General features: G+C 33.5%; 1 pseudogene; it reads right to left on the bottom strand.

Moving 5' to 3' along the window:
• Positions 1-15,526: 15,526 nt before the first annotated feature.
• LOC123254320 lies at positions 15,527-16,743 on the bottom strand (annotated as a pseudogene).
• Between the last annotated feature and the right edge of the window lie 1,105 nt (positions 16,744-17,848).

Raw genomic sequence — 17,848 nt, 5'->3', positions numbered from 1 at the left:
GATATTACTTCATTGTTTATAGTACCCTTTAACAGAATGTAATTCCTTTCTTATCTCTTTTAATCTGATTAATTTCTACTTTAACTTTGTCTGATATCATGATTACTACTCTAGCATTTTTTAGTTTAGATGACACATAATAAATTCTGTTTGAGCCTTTTACCTTGAATCTATGTGTATCACCCTGCCTCAAATATGTTTCTTGTAAACAACACATAATAGGATTCTGGTTTTTAATCCACTCTGCTTTCTGCTTCTGTTTAATGGGCGAGTTCATCCTATTCATATTCTGAATTATATTATTAATAACTGTGTAATACCCCTTCATCATATTATATCCTTTAAATGCTCTTATATTCCCTTTTTCTCTGTACCTCCTAACCAGTGTTTTGCTTTTTGTCACCCCTCCCATTTCCCTCTCCCTCTAATTGTTTCCCTTTTCCCTTGTCTAATTTCCCTTCTACTTCTATGTGGTATAAGATAGAATTATATCTATTAGTATACTTGTTGTACCCTCTCTGAGCCCTTCATGATGAGAGTAAAGTTTAAATATTGCCTGTCACTGCCCTATCTTCCCCTCTCTATAATGATTTTTTATGCCTCTTTATGTTATCTAATTTACCCTGTTCTATTTTTCCCTTCCCTTTCATCGCAATGCAACCCTCTCAGTCCTTGATTGATTTTTTTACATATCATTCATAGGCATGCATATCATATCATGAATATTGTAAGATTCAAAGAATTATATTTTATAGAGTTTATTAATAATCACTTGAAGTAGAAGGAACAAAAAGGAAATAGAAGTAAAAAAATACCTAATTATCTTTCTAACAAAATGAAAACCACATGAGCAAGTTCTCTTGCCTCTCTCCTCACTTCACTTCCACAGAGCTCTACTACCGAAAGAGAGAGCAAGAGGTGGGGCTACACCAAATTTATATCCTCCCTAAGTCAGCAGGTAACATGAGAAGGAACGTGGGATGCTGGGAATTGGAGTTCTAGGGTACAGAAATTAATTACACAATACATATAATTCCATATCAACACACTTACATGAACATATCATCATAATCAGTTTACTTTTCCTCCCACCCTCTTTATGAGTAAATTCCAGCTATCTTCTCTACTACTAAGAATAAATATTGAGAATTACAGAAATCCTCTTTCCATGTAGACATATAAATATTTTGACCTTAATTAATGTCTTAAATTTTCTCTTTCTTATTTACCTTTTTAGGTTTCTCTTGTTTCTCATTTTTGGACTTCATATTTTTTTGTTTAGGTCTAGCTTGTTCCTCAGGAATGCTTAGAAATCTTCTGTCTTATCAATTTTCCATTTTGTAGCCTGAAAGAACATACTCATTTTTGCTGGATAGGTGACTCGGGGTTGTGTTATGAGAATAAATAGAGGTCAATAGGCTAATAAGAGGCTTGTATTTGAGGGCCTGGGTGGTATCAGCCGGGTCTTCTAAACAGGGAGACTATAACTTTGTATAGGATGATTTTGGTCAGACAGAGATTGTGTGGGTCTGGCTGAGATGTTTTAGTCTGCCTCCCTGTTGATACTAGGATCCCTTGGGGGGAAGAGTAAGAAGCCCCTCCCTTCTGGAGAGAAACTTCAAGCCTACAGGAAGTGAACCTGGTTCCCTTCCTGGCCAAGATGGATGCCTGGTTTAGCCCTCAGGAAACAAAGGAAAATTATATTTCCCCTTCAACCTTGGCCCTAGTTGATGGTATAACAAATCAACAGAAGCTCTTTGAATAAAGGCCTAGGGTTTATTAAGGCAAGGGTAAGCTGAGGGAAGAGGGTTAAGGTCAGGGAAACTAATTGCTAAGGGTGAAGCCAATGCTAGGGGAGATCATAGAAGATAGGGTCTGGCTGAGAGAACTAGCCCCTCAGCCAGGGATAAATTTCACTGCCCTGATGCAGAAGGGTTGAGCAGCTTAACAGATGAGGGTGGTGGCTTGGTTTAAGGTTGTCCCTGCCTGCCTAAGGAAACTAATTTCCCACTTCCTACTCCCCCCAAATTTCCCTTCTCCCAGGGCCCAATGGGGAGATGCAGGGGATAGCAGGATGTCTGGGTCAGGTCAAAGGAAATCAGACCCCCCAGGATGGTACTCCAGGGATATTTATAGTCCCAGGCTCCAACGGTTTTTGCTGTGAGGCCACCAGCTGGCTGGGTCAACATTCCATCTCCATAACTGTCAGGGTTGCTTCTTATAGTTTTGAAAATGCAAGGGATTCTTGCAGCAACCTGCATTACAGTTGTAAACCCAAATCTTTTGCCTTCCTGAATATAATATTTCATGCTTTTCAATCTTTTAATGTGGAAGCCACTAAGTCCTATCTACAGTCATATGAACTACCAGTGTTTGGTTTTATAGAACATCTGTAAAATGAATAACAATTAAGGGAATTATGTTTGATAATATACATTGCTAAAATCCAAGAATTTAGGACTTCCATGAGTGGAACCAAGATGGCAGAATAATCTATTAGCTCTCACAGTCTTCAGGAAATATTCAGATTTATTCCTACTCTCTTCATAGACCTCCCTGCCTCCCTTCACCACCCACTCAGAGACTTCTCAGTTCAGAAACTCCTATCCAGAGATCTCCAGAGCCCAGAGAGACCTAGAGAGACCCCCTCCAAGTAGCTGTCAGGGATATTTATATTGTCAGGCCAACTGACATTTGCCCATGGCTCACGGCACCTGGGAACATTCTGTGTTTTCCAACTGCCTTCCCTGTCATTCAAGGTGGCATCCATCATTTCCTAGATTATGAGTATAACATGATGTGATTGTATGAGGACTGAGAACTCTGAGAGCCCCTAACCTCTGCTGATTAAATTGGCCCTTGAAATGCTGATAGCTTAAAGAATTGCCTCAAGCTTAGGTGTAAGCTTTTAATGCACTCTGGTCTTGATCATGTTAGAGGCTGATCAAATTCTAGCCCCAGGTTCAGGCTCAAGTTTTTGGTCTCCTTGGTTACTTGATCCAATTTGGCATATCTTTGATTGTCCTGTCTTGGAGGTCTGCCCTGAGGTTTAGGCAAAAAGATCAGCACTTAGTACATAAGACTATAAACAACCTCAAAGTGTGAACTAAGTCTTTATCCCAATCCCAGACTAGAATTCTCTAAGCTATGGCTCCAAACTTCTACACAGGTTTTAAATTTCAAGGTGTATGGGTTGACTTGTAATACTAATTGCCTAGCCAGGATCTCAGGGTCAGGATATGTGGCTTGGGCTTAGGTTTCTGAACCTCAGACAAGAGATTTGGGGCAGGGGGAGGGTTGTAGCTTGCTTTTGGCTTGATCTTCCCTCCTTGTCACAGCTTGCTGCCTCTGCTCTCCTCTCACCCCAGTGGCCCAGATGCTCTTTACCTACCTTTTGGGTTTTTCTTTTCTTGAAAGTTGTTTCACTCTGTCTCCTTGTTGGCTCTTTCACTCCTATATTCTTTTCATGGTGAATTTTGATCAGAGAGGATTCTAATGGTGGTGCAGAGCTGCTCTGGATTATTCTGCCATCTTGGTTCCACTCATGAAAGTCCTAAATTCTTGGTTTTTAGCAATGTATATTATCAAACATAATTCCCTTAATTGTTATTCATTTTACGGAACATCGTTTCATATGACTATGCTGATATTTCAATGAAATTGACTATCTTTAATGCCATATTTTTGTTCAGTTCTACTCAAATATCATTATTTTTTTAGCCTTTGCTCTGCTGAAGAACATCACACTTTAGTTTCTAGATTTTACGAAAACAAAAGGAATTATTATTAGTATTTTTGGTATATATGGGTTCTTTGCTTCTGTTTGAATAAATTGGATAATAGAAATTTGTTTAATTTGAATTTAATTGTATTAGCTTTGCCCACCCATGAAAATTAGTTTTTGTTTCCAATTAACTAAATCTGACTTTATTTGTATAAAAAACATGTTTAATAATTATGTTCATAGAGATTATGAATTTGTTTTGGAAGGTATATTCTTAAATGTTTTATTTTAGCTATGGATAATATAAATGGGTTATCTCTTAGTATCTTTTTGTGAAGGATGTTGTTAGTGATATATAAAAATACTGATTATTTATGTGGGTTAATTTTTTATCCTGCTGCTTTGCTAAAATTATTGATAGTTTCAATTAATTTTATTTAAGTCTCTAGGATTATATATATATGTATATATATATGTATATATAATGTAAAAAGAAATAAATTTAGTGTCTCTGTTCAGTTTGATTCTTTTAATTTTCTTTTCTTCTCTTACTGCTAGCATTTCTAGTTCAATATTAAATAATATTGGTGATAATGGACATCCTTGTTTTAATNTATATATATGTATATATAATGTAAAAAGAAATAAATTTAGTGTCTCTGTTCAGTTTGATTCTTTTAATTTTCTTTTCTTCTCTTACTGCTAGCATTTCTAGTTCAATATTAAATAATATTGGTGATAATGGACATCCTTGTTTTAATTCTGATCTTATAGGGAAATTTTCTATCTTATCCCAATTATACATAACGTAGGCTGATGGTTTTAAATATATGCTGCTTATTAATCTAAGGAAAATTCCATTTATAGCTATGCTTTTAAATGTTTATTCTAATAGGTATAAATATATTTTTTCAAAATCCTCTAAATCATTATTGATAATAGAAATGAAAATCAAGAAACTCAGAGATTATTTTAAACCCATTAGTATGGCTAAAATTGTAATTAGACTAAATGACAAATGTTGAAGGGGGTGAAAAAATAAAGACACTAATACATTGTTCATGGAACTGTGAACTTATTAAAATATTTTGCAGAGCAATAAAAAATTATACTCAAAACATTATAAAACTATGTATAGCTTTTGACCCAGTAATACTACTATTAGCTTTATTTCCTAAGGTGATTCTTAAAAAATACAAAGAAACTATATGTCCTAAAATGTTTATAACAGTTTGTGTGTGTGTGTGTCTGTGTGTCTGTGTGTGTGGTGACAAAGAGCTAGAAACTGAAGGGATGTCCATCCATTGGGGACTGAACAAGTTGTAGGTATATGAGAGTAATATAATCTTATTGTGCCATAAGAAATGAAAAAGAATAGGGGGCAGCTGGGTAGCTCAGTGGAGTGAGAGTCAGGCCTAGAGACAGGAGGTCCTAGGTTCAAACCTGGCCTCAGCCACTTCCCAGCTGTGTGACCCTGGGCAAGTCACTTGACCCCCATTGCCCACCCTTACCAATCATCCACCTATGAGACAATACACCGAAGTACAAGGGTTTAAAAAAAAAGAATAATCTCTCTCTCTGTCTCTCTGTCTCTCTCTCTTACACACACACACACACACACACACACACAAATGGAAAGATTTAGAAGTGAGCAGAACCAGGAGAATAAATGAAGCTTTCCTTAAAATGATAAATGTCATCTATCTTAACTATAGAAAACATTTTCTATAATAGGGATAATTTGGAAGCCTTCCCAATAAGATCAGAGGTAAATCAAGTATGACTAGTATCACACTGATATTCCAAATTGTACTGGCAATGATAACAATAGGAATGAGAAGAAAAAGACATTTAAATTGTTTTTTTTTAATTTTTCAAAAAGGAATTAGAATAGGCAATGAGAAAACAAAAGTTAGCACTTTTTTCAGATGATATGAGGGTCAAGTAAAAAATCAACTGAAATCAACTTTAGCAAAACTGCATGATATAAAATAAACTCACATAAATCACCAGCATTTCTCTATACCACCAATAAATTCCTACAGCTAAAGAAAGAAAAATAAATTCCTTTCAAATAACTTGAAGACAATATAAAATACCTGAGGTTGTCCTTACCAAAACAAACCCAGCAACTATATGAATACAATTACAATATATTTTGTACACAAATAATTGCTCATGGGCTGCCTGAGCCAATATAATAAAATGGTAATCCTCCCTGAGTTACTATATTTATTATATGCCATACTAATCAAAGTATCTAATAATTGTTTAATAGAGCTATGAAAAATGACAACAAAATAAAACTGGAAGAACAAAAGGTCAAGTATTTCAATAGAATTAATAAAAATATGAAGGAAGGAGGATTAACCCTATCACATCTCAAACTATCATAGGTATAAAGCAGTAATCATCACAACAATTTGATACTGGCTAAGAAATAAGAGTAATGCATCAGGGGAATAGATGGGGTAATCAAAACATTGGAGCAAATGACAATAGTAACCTCATATTCAGTAAATTCAAAGATACAAGCTTTTGGGACAACTCAGTATTTGAAAAAAAACTGTTTTGTAATATGTATAACAATATGCTAGAAACTACCAATAGAGCAACATCTCATACCAGGTACCAAGATAAAGGTAAAATAATATATGACCTAGAAATAAAGATTGATGCCATAAACAAATTAAGGGAACATGGAATGACTTAGTAGTCAGATTTAGGCATAAGGGAAGAATTTATGAACAAACAAGACATAGAAAACTTTAAAAGACATATAACTTATATTTTTGATTTATTAAATTTAAAAGCTTTTGTTCAAACAACCCAATAAAATCAATATTAGGAATGAAATGAATAATGGAAAATTTTGTAGTAATTGTCTCTGAAAAAGGCTTCATTTTCAAGCATTTATTGAAGATTTATAAGAATACAAATCATTCCCCAATTGACAAATAGTCAAAGAATACAAACAGAAAATTCTCAGATGAAGAAATCAAAATCATCTATAGTAATATACTGACTCATAAATGAAAGAGAAAATGTCAAATTGTTTAATAAATGAATAGCACTTTTTCTATTTGCTAAAAATTGTATCTTTTTCATTTAATGGAGACTTTCCAGTTCATTAAAAGCCATTGGTGACTTTTAGTAAAGGGATGCCCATCAATTTGGAAATGGCTAAACAAATCATGGCATGTGATTGTGACAGAATACAACTATACCCTAAGAAATGTGGAGCAGGTTAATTTTGGGAAAATATGAAAAGATCTATATGAAATGATGGAAACTGATTACAGCAAGTACAAGAAAAAATTATATATAGCAATAGAAATACTTTGAAGAATGGCTTGTGTATGTTCACCTCCAGAGAACAAACTGATAAAAAGTACTTAAGACATAGTTTTATTATATACATGTATTTGTTTGTCAAATGATGCTTTCTCTAATAGGGGTAATTGGAGGAGGGATTTTAATGGGTATTTTAATGTAACAAACAAATAATTACATTTCATTTTTTTTTTTTTAAAAACTGATAGTAACTTGCTCTCATCACATTAGAGATGTTCCTTAACCTCTCTAGGCTTCATTTTTATTTGTAAAATTAGAATAGATCATTTTCAAAGATTTTTCCAGAATGAAAATTCTAAATTGTGATGATTATTTTTTTTCATGTTAGTTCTCCCTAAAATAGAGTGAAGGCAGATACATGCTGACGTTCATGTTATGATTGGGGAAATTAATATTTATGGCATAGAGAAATAAAAAAGAACAATGAGTGCTATTTTTCTCAATCACAGAAAAATTCAGAGAAACTATTTCTTTAGTGTCTCTGATTATCCTAGATATATGGTAAAACTGACATTACTTTAGCTATACAAATTATTTATCTAATCAAATATTCTTAGAGTTCCAATTCATTGAGAAAGCTTTAAAAGTTTATTATGGTGGCAAAGTTGTGGAAAGTGGGTGAAACTAAAACAGAAAGCAGAAACAAAAAACAAAGACCAAAAAAATTTAATGAATAGCAGCACCTCATCATTCTTTATGCCATGTTGGGCATTAAAATGTATTTTCACTCTTGATTAGGGAAATATTAATTAGAGCAACTCAGAGGTACCACTTCACATGTATCATATTGGCTAATGACAAAAAAGGAAAATGATGAATTGAAGGAGATGTGGGGAAATTAGGACACATATACTTATGAGATTAAAATTATATCCAATAAGTCCAAGTATTATATTTTATAAGATTTATTCATAATCTCTTGAAGTATAAGAAATAAAAGGGCAAAAGTAAAAGCCTGAGTAAAACAAGCTTTTCCCAAACATGCTTGCAGGGCAAGAGAGCTACAAAAACTTTATCTCCAAAACATAAAACTAAAATGGGATGCTGGGATTTAGAGTCCCAGGGAGCAGATTCTAATTATGCATACCGATTGTAGAGTTATAATGTGATCCAACCAATCAGGAAAGCAATTTGGAATGATGACCAAATGCTCCTAAAACTGCATACCTTTTGATCCAGCAATATCAGTATTAGGTCTATATCACAAAGAGTTTAAAAAAAAAGGAAAAGGATCTATTTGTACAAAAATATTTATTGCAACTACTTTTGTCATGACAATGAATTGAAAATTGAAGGGTTGTTAATCATTTAGAGAATGGCTGAACAAGTTATAGCATAAGATTTTGATGGAATACTATTTTCTCTAAGAAAAAAATGAGCAAGATGATTTTGGAAAATTCTGGAAAGACATATGAACTGATGCAAGGAGAAGAGAGCAGGACCAGAAGAACACTGCACACCATGAGAGCAATGCTTTTTAATAAATAGTTCGGAATGACCTAGTTTTTCTCAGCATTGCAGTGATCCAAGACAAATCCAGAAACTCATGATAAAAAATGTAATCTGCCCTTTGAGAAAGAACTGATAGAGTCTGAATGCAAAATGAAACATATTTCATTTACTTCTTTCTTTTTGGTTTGTTACTTCTTCCACAAAATTACTAACATGAAAAATCTTTATTTTTGTACATTTTTGTAAAAAAATCATTTTTGTACATGTACATGTAAAGTCTATATCAGATTGCTTATCATTTCAGGGAGGTGGGGATAGGTAGAAGGTAGGTAGAAATAGTGGAAAGAAAGAAGAAAATTTGGAAATCAAATTTTTAAAGAAAATTAATGTCAAAACTGTTTTCACGTCTAATTAGAGAAAAATGAATATTTTTAAAATATGCCTTTTGTGAAAGGAGAAAATTAAATTGATTTAGAGTTAATTTGCTTACAATCAAAATTTTTATTGATATAAAGATGTATAATTGTATATATCTCTAATTATATGTACATAAAATTAGTAATTTTCATATGATGAAGTCAACTTGAATTTTGTTCCATTATATATCATTTATTATAAAACTAATTCATCTCATATAATCTTTTAGCTAATATATATATGTAGAAAAGTTAGTCCCAATTGTTAATTAATTGTGCTATCTAAGGAGAGAGTTAGCTCAAGAGTTCTTGCTATCAGTCTTGGAATATTCAATATAAAGTCTGACTTTATTCTAGATAAAGATAACAGAAGTGATCATAGAATCAGTTGTAAAAGTAAGAATTCATTACTAGTATTTGTTTTTTCTAGATATGTATGTCAATAACAGAGTACTCAGATTTTATGATTTATAGAGACAACTCTATCTTTAAGTCTCTTCTAAGCAGTTATTGTCTGAAGAATTAGTTATGATATCAACAAATCTCTTCCTAAAGCCAATGTGTGAGGATATTAGTTACAGGATCAATAATGTACTAGAATTCATCATCTATTAGTGAATACATTTTAAATATTTGGGTTTTGTTCATCAATGACTGGTATAAATTGTTAAGTCTATAAAAAGAACTATGAAAATCCAAAAGATATTTTCTATCACCAACTAGGTGTGATGAAACCACTGACTGTATTTGCTCACAAATAAATGTAAGTTTCATATTTTGACCAAGCTTTTCTTTATTTATTTACATATATAAGAGAAAAAATTTGGTATTTATCTGTGAATTACTGTCATTCATAGAGAAAAAAAGACTTTAATTCCAGGAAAAAAAAACCCATTAGAAATCACATAGGGATAATAATAATAATATCTAGATTTTATAAACTGTTTTTAAGATTTATAAAAAGCTTTATATAACAATAATTTGCATTTGAATCTTATGACAACCCTATGAGATAAGTGCTACTATTATTCTTATTTTTAAGATGAGGAAACAGAACCAGATACAAGTTAAATGACTTGCTGAAAGTTCAAGGCTAAGTAAGTATCAAGTGAAAATGAACTCAATTTTTTTCTTATGTCAATTTCAGCATTCTTTCCAATGGACCATCGACCTAAATCTTTATTCAATTTTTAATAAATGTGAAACCTAAGGCTTAAAGAAGTAAACCAAATTGTCCAATCTTTATCATATCATAGGCGAGACAAAAAGTGCAGTCTCATGTATCTAACACCAGGCTTAGGTGAAAATACTGTCTCTAACAACTATTAACTTCTTCCAAGGATGTCACCCAATATCTCAAAGCCTATTGCTTTATCTGTAAAATGGCTTACAAACCTTTCACTCTCATCTCTATGATCTTTTTATTCTAATTGTTTAAATTAATATTTAGCAAGAAGTAGATACTAAATGTGCCTTTGCATTGTCATATTTGGAGATTTATAGCGTATTACTTATAGATTTCAGAACAGTGCTTTATAGTAGGAAAAAAATTGAATAATTCAAAGGCCTAGTCTTGATGCTTCTACTGACTTACACATTGACCAGGGAAAGATTATTTTTATCTCTATTTTTTTCTTCTGGAATATAAGGATAATACTTCACAGGATTCTTGAATAGAATTGGTATAGATTAATTCATGACTACAAAGCACTTTTCACTTGCTCTAAATTCTTCCTAGGGAAATCAGCCAGAAAGCAATCTTGCCTTTTAAAATAGTCTTATATAATACTTTAAAATACAAAGCATGGTATTTTCCCAACACTTTATTATACTCTATCCAGCCACCAAGGCAGTTACCTATAATAATAGATACTTGTTTCACATTTCCAATTTGAAATAAAAATTATATCATCAGAACGTTTTCCCCTTGGTTTCAGAAGGGAAAAAGGTTTACAGAAATTGAACTTATTAAAATCTGATGAAGGAACACTTAGTACTATAGAAGGAGCTGCTGTTGCAGTGACTAAAACAACCAGTTTTTATTTCTTTTCCCAAAATTTATCTCTTTGGGCACCATCTTAACATTAGTCTTTCAGTAGTATGTATTCTTATCATCTGTTTTTGTTTTTGTTGTTGTTGTTTTGCTTTATTTATTTGTTAGCTTTAGGGAGTAGAATCCCACTGTCATACTTTGTTTAATTTTTTTTCTCTCGCTCCCTTATAACTAGAACTTAATTAATATGAGTTGATAGAAAAATAACAACTATGGATATTTAGCTATTTATTTTTGTAAAATGTTTTACATATTTAATTTTACATGAATTTCCAGCAATCTCTGGAGTAAGTTTCTAGTTCTGAGAAGTTAACTTGTCTAAGGACACAATGGGTTGTATGTGAGCCAGAATTCAAAACTTATTTGTTTTCTGACTCAAATTCTAATTCTTTTTCATTGTTCTTCACATAGTAATAATATCAGCCTTATCATTCATAACTGTCTTACAGCTATGACTAAAAGGCATATAAATCAGTCTGTCCAGTCCTTGTATATAGATCATTTATTAGAGTATTTTCTCCAAAGAAATGAAAACTATTATAGTATTCTGTGAGATTAATACAAAAAAAGGCATCAAAAATCTAAATGATAAAGTTTTAGACAACTATCCTGCTAAACTATCATTTATTTCTTTTCAGTTTTCCACAATAATTTTTTTGTTTTTGATTTAGGTGCATTATTTTAAATCAAAAAGTAAAACTGGGTCTCCTCACCCTGGGACATAGCATCACATGTGAAGATCATATTTACTTTGCCCTGTTTCATCAAGGCTAAATAGGGAATTATATATATTTAACTTCCAGGTAATTTGAAGCCTATAGAGCTTATCAAGCATAGGAATAAAGAGGGTGACAGAGTCAGATGTGGGCTTTAGAGATATCACTTTGGCAGTTGACTGGAGGATGAGTTAGATTGGAGAGAGTCTTGAGAAAGGGAGATCAAACAGAAAGCCATTTTATTTGTCCAGTGGTGAAGGCCTACTTCAAGAGAAGCAACTGAGTTAGAAGAATAAAGAGGAAGTCTATAGGATATTTTATAAAGGTAAAAATGACAAGATTGATCAAAGATTTATTATGCAGGGTGAGTATAAATAGTTAAAAATAGCAGTACAATTGTGACTGTGAAGATCATTGTACCTTAGATAATAATAGAAGAGAGGAAAGTGTTAGGGAATGATAATGAGTTTAATTTTTATTATGTTGAGTTTCAGAGTTCTACAGGACACCATGAGAATGGAGGTGAGGAAATTAGTTAGAGTTAAGTCATATGGTTGGGGCAGACATCCCCTAGATTACAACAGTTTTAAAAAAATATTTGTTTCATCTTGATTACATGTCAATATAATTTTAATAATTTTTCTGACATTTCATAATCTATTTTTCCTTCCTTACATCTTATTCCACCCACCTCCTCAAGAAGGTACATAATATGATAAATGTTATATATATATGTTATCATATAATAATATATTTCCATACTTATGTTGTGAAACAAGACACATATTGCTTACACTTGTAGGAAAATATAAGATATTATAAATTAACTAAGGGGTTTGTGGGAACACACTCTGGGATGTAAGAGAGACTAAAACTGAACACTGAAGACTTGTACAGCTAAGTCACTCCCAACTGAAAAAATAACAGCCAACTGTCACTCTGGCCAGAGGCTTTAAATTCAACTGACAAGGTAACAGGATGAAACTGGGTTTAATTAGGAACAACAAAAGGAGGGTTGGGAATGTCTACTCTAAAACCTTAACACCTAATAACGAAAACCACTGGGGCAGGGAAGGACTTATTCTACTACACTAATCTAAGTGATCTAAACTAACAGGGCCCAAGGAGCTGTAAATGGAGTCTCTGGGTTTCTGCCTCAAACCTGGAACCTGCCAGGCTTGAGTACAGCTAGGGCTTTGTGGCTTTGGGATTCTCACTGCAATCCACTGATGATCTCTGGATGCCAGGAGCTAAAGTTGTCTCAGGAACCAAGTAGTAAGGGTTTTACTTGAAGCACTGTCTGCCAGAACTCAAACTTCACCTCTTCTCTTGGCTCTGTAGATTTTGTCCTTTTGCTAGATGCTACACCACACAGGATCCCAGGGGAAAACAGGAAGCAGGGTGTCCTTTGCTCTGAGGTCTCCCAGGCTGGCAACAGTTTCTTACCCACCACTAATGGAGTCCTCACTCAGGGCACAGACAGACTTCCTCCTCCTTCATTCCAACCTGGAATTCCCAGCTCCAGCTCCTTCCTGCTAGGTACATCCTAATCAATACATAATCAATACCTAGTCTAATCTTCCTCACAACACACTTGAGAAAATACAGGGGGGAAATAAAGTGAAGGATGTTAAGTTTCAGTTTGTCAGTTCTTTCTATAATGGTGGATATCATTTTTCATCATGAATCCCTTAGGTTGTCCTGGATCTTGGCCTTATTGGTAATGGTTAGTCATTCATAGTTGATCATATAAAATTTTTATTAATATGTACAGCATTCTCCAGGTTCTGCTCATTTCACTTTGGATCAAATCATATAAGTCTTTCAAGTCTTTGTTTTTATCATAATCTGGTTTGTCATTTCTTATGCCACAATAGTATTACATTGCAATCACATACCACAACTTTTCCCACTCTTTCCCAATTAACAGACATCCCTTTAATTTCAATTTCCCTTTGTCATCACAAAAAAAAGCTGATATAAATCAGTATAAGTAGGTCCTTTTCCTTTGATTTTTTGGGAAACAGAAATAGGAATAGTATAGCTGAGTCAAAGGGTATGCATAGTTTTATAACCCTTTGGCCCTTTTTCCAGATTGTTATCAATGATGATTTTATCAGTTCTCAACTCATCAGTAGTGTATTGAAAGAATTAAAATTAGGACCCCGGTCCTTACAATTTCAATACAGTTTATTGAATTTACTTGAATAGGTAAAGATCAGAATTAGGTAAAAGGATAAAAGTAAAATTGCCTAATCTAAACTACCACATGGGTGGTCTAAGCCTGGCCACCTCTGCAATTCCCCTAGCATGTTCACCAGAGATAAAGAGAGCCTACTTCCTTGTCTCAAACCTTTAAACCTCCCATCCTCTTCCCAGTCAAATTCAATCATCTCCAGATCAAGAGCATAGGTCCCAATCCCATGACATGCTAGGTGAAGAAAACTTTCAAACATATTCAGGGTCACAAAGACTCATGCAGAGGCACACCAGTTGTGTTACCTGGAAGGGACAGAAGGGGAGATCTTTCCTCACACAGTGTTAGTGTCTCAACTTATCCATATCTCCTCAACACTTTCATTTTACATTTTTGTCATATTACCCAATCTAATAGGAATAAAATGGTACCAGAGAGTTGTTTTAATTTGCATTTCTTTAATTAATAGTGACTTGGACCTTTTATATATGACTAAAGATGCTTTTAATTTTTTATCTGTGAAATGCCTGTTTATATCTTTGATAATTTCTCAATTGAGAAATGCTTTGTATTGTTATAAATTTCACTCTGTGCTCTATATATTTAAGAAATGAGGCCTTTGTCAGAGACACTAGATATAAAGACTTTTCTCAATTTTTATTTGTCTTTTAATTTTGGTTGCATTGATTTTGTTTGTGAAAAATCTTTTTTCCAATTTTATGTAAAAAAGTTATGTTTTCCACAGCTCACAATATTCTCTATGGGTTTTTTTTTAAACATAAAATCTTCCCTTATTGATTACCAAAAGGTTTTATCAGGGCATGTCCACTACATGTGCCACAGTTCCTTGGAGCCATAGGTGAGAGTTGGGTAATAGGTGAACACCAAAGAATGGTGAGCAATCCTTTAATGGGTTCTGCAAGCTTAACATCAGACATGCTAGTTCTTTCTGAGCAATTTCTCTTGGTAGTATAAGTAGACAAGTACAATTTATTCCAATGGCCCTGAAGGCAACTGGATCAGTTTATTGTTGAATCTTAGAACTTTATAGATATTGAAGACAAACTAGTCATCTGGTGTATTCAGGGCAGTTGCAATTGTCCTGATTTTTGATCTTGCAACTGGACTTTGATGATTCTGGAAGAGAGAATGAGGGTGATAATTCTGCACAGCTCTCCCTCTCTAGAAGCCAATTCATATTCAAGTAAAGACATCACTTATCATGATGTCATAGGCAAAATAGTTATTTTGGAATACTTTTTTATGGTGAATTCAGTACAAAATTTTAATTTCAGAACTTGACAATGAAAAATGTTTGTGTACATTTAGTCAATCAAGAATCAAATCTCAGTCTAAACTACTGCATATACACATTGAAAAAAATAAGTCATGAAAAAAATGCTCTGAGGTTTCTTTGCCACAAGGAAATAATTAATGATGTTAAACTATCTTATACACCAAACATTATAAATTGCAAAGTCAGCATTTTATATTTTATTAACTTTTTAAAACATAGCTATAGTTGAATATTACAACAAAAACAGTAACTAGTAGTGAGTGTGTTAAGATGATTGTAGTTCTTCACTCATTCACTATTGCATACAAAAGTCTGCATTATAATGAAGAGTATTCACTGGCCCCCCAGTAAGAGGTTTGACACTGAACACTACCTCTGGGATGGTGTTCATCATCCTCATAAGCTTCCCCATTGTAATGGTGCCTTCTTTCTTAAGATGGGGCAAATTCCACCATTTCTACCAGATCCATTTCTTCAGTCTCCTCTACTTCCTTTCTTTCAGCCAGTAACTTTTCCAATAAAGATAGCTTATCTGATGAAAGAAAGTCATTATCTGGAAAGCTTACCTTAAATTCAATTATTAGAATTCCTTTCTCATAAAGTCTGTGATAAATAGGCATGCCTTCATTCAGTACACATTTGATATCTCCAAATTTGACAATCTGACCAGGATGAGAAGTAATGACTAGAGTTCTACTATCAAGAATTGATATTGGTCTCTGAAAACCACACAATGCTTCAACCAAGTATCCATATACGTGAAAATGTCCTCACCTCAAGGTGTAAATATAGGAGAGTCCTTCTGATACAAAGCAATGACAATATCTCCTGACTCAAGTCCTGATTCCTGGTCACCTTAACCATGGAATGTTATCTTCTGACCATCTTTCATGCTTTTGTCAATATGAATCTCCAGAATTTTTTTCTCTTGGAAAATTTTCATTCCATTATAGCTTTTACATTTATCTTTAGGGCTGATTCATTCCCTATGCCCTTGATATTCCATGCAAACTGAATGAATTTGCTGAACCATTCTAGGTCCTATCTGATGAATTCTTATTTGCCCTCCGGTACCTTTACAATTGGGACAGAATTCTATAGCTCCTTTCTTACCACCCTGTTCTTCATATTTATCACAAATTACATTCTTTTGCAAAGCCAATTTTCTTGTTGCATCATTATATAGATCTTCTAAGGTCACCAACAACTGATGAACAACATTTTTACCTCTAGGTTCCCTTTGCATTCTTTCACATTCAAAAAACATATCAAAGATATCCACTGGAGAACCAAAGCCATCACCAGAACCACCCACTTTCATGGCTTGTTCTCTACCTTTGTCATATAAGTCTCTCTTCTTTGCATCAGAAAGCACTTCATAAGCTTGAGAAATCTGTTTGAACTTTTCTCCTTCATTTGGATTCTTATCTGGATGATATTTCAAGGCTAGTTTTCTATATGTCTTTTTTAGTTATTACTGGGAGGCATTGGGTTTTACTCCCAAAACATCATAATAAGTTGTATCCTTCACCATTTTCTATAGCCTGGGAGCAATGCTCACAGTACTCCAGGTGTCTACATGTGGTTGGGATGTTGGAGGAGTGAGTGGAAGAAAGAAAAGATGGGGGGAGAGTGGAACATGGTCTTGGCTGTGAAGCTTGAGCAGCAAGAGCTGCTACCTTCCGCTTCTTGAGTTTTCTGGAAAAGTTCCCTGGAACACTTTAAGTTGAAAAGAATTTGAAGAAATAAAACTGTGACCAAGATTAGAAGGAAAACTATATGTAGTGGGGGGAAATTTTATAAATAGCTTCTAAATATAGGACTCATATCTAAAATATATAGTGGGGACAGATAAATGGCTCAGTGGATTGAGAGCAGGCCTAGATATGGGAGTTATGATCCTGGGCAAACCACTTATCCCCCATTGTCTAGCCCTTACCACTCTTCTCTTGTAACCAATACGTAATGATTCTAAGACGAAAGGTAAGGATGTTTTTTTAATTGAGAGAAAGAATTTTGTCAAATATATGACTTTGAGCCATTCCCCTATGTGAAAAGATAGTGGTTTTTTATTAAAGAATCAAAGTTAGATAGATAGATAGATAGATAGATAGATAGATAGATAGATAGATAGATAGATAGATAGATAGATAGATAGATGATAGATACATAGATACATAGATAGATAAGAAGTGTATATACATTGTATGAAAAATATTCCTAATCATTATTAATTAAAGTGAAAATCAAAATAACTGAGATATCTCACACTTATCATATTGTCTAAACTGATAAAAGGGCAAAATGACAAATGTTGGAGGGAAGGTGGAAAAGGAAACTGATGTATTGTTGATGGAATTTTGAACTGACCCAAACTGACATTTTGGATAACAGTCAAACTCATAGAGTTATAAAACTCTGTATACCTTTTGACCCAGTAATAGTACTATTAGACTTATTGCCTAAAGTGGTGGAGAAAAAACAAAAGAAAGTATATGTTTTATATTTAGAGCAGTCCTTTTTGTGGTGGCAAAGACTTGGAAATTGGAAGGATGTCTATCAATTGGTCAGTAGCTGAACAAGTAATGGTATATGATTATAAAAGAAATCTATTGTGCCATAAAAAAGGACAAACAAGT

This window comes from Gracilinanus agilis, chromosome 1 (assembly GCF_016433145.1).
Source record: "Gracilinanus agilis isolate LMUSP501 chromosome 1, AgileGrace, whole genome shotgun sequence".
Classification (NCBI taxonomy): domain Eukaryota; kingdom Metazoa; phylum Chordata; class Mammalia; order Didelphimorphia; family Didelphidae; genus Gracilinanus; species Gracilinanus agilis.
Note: the sequence above shows the minus strand (reverse complement) of the source record. Positions and strands in the feature narration are given on the sequence as shown.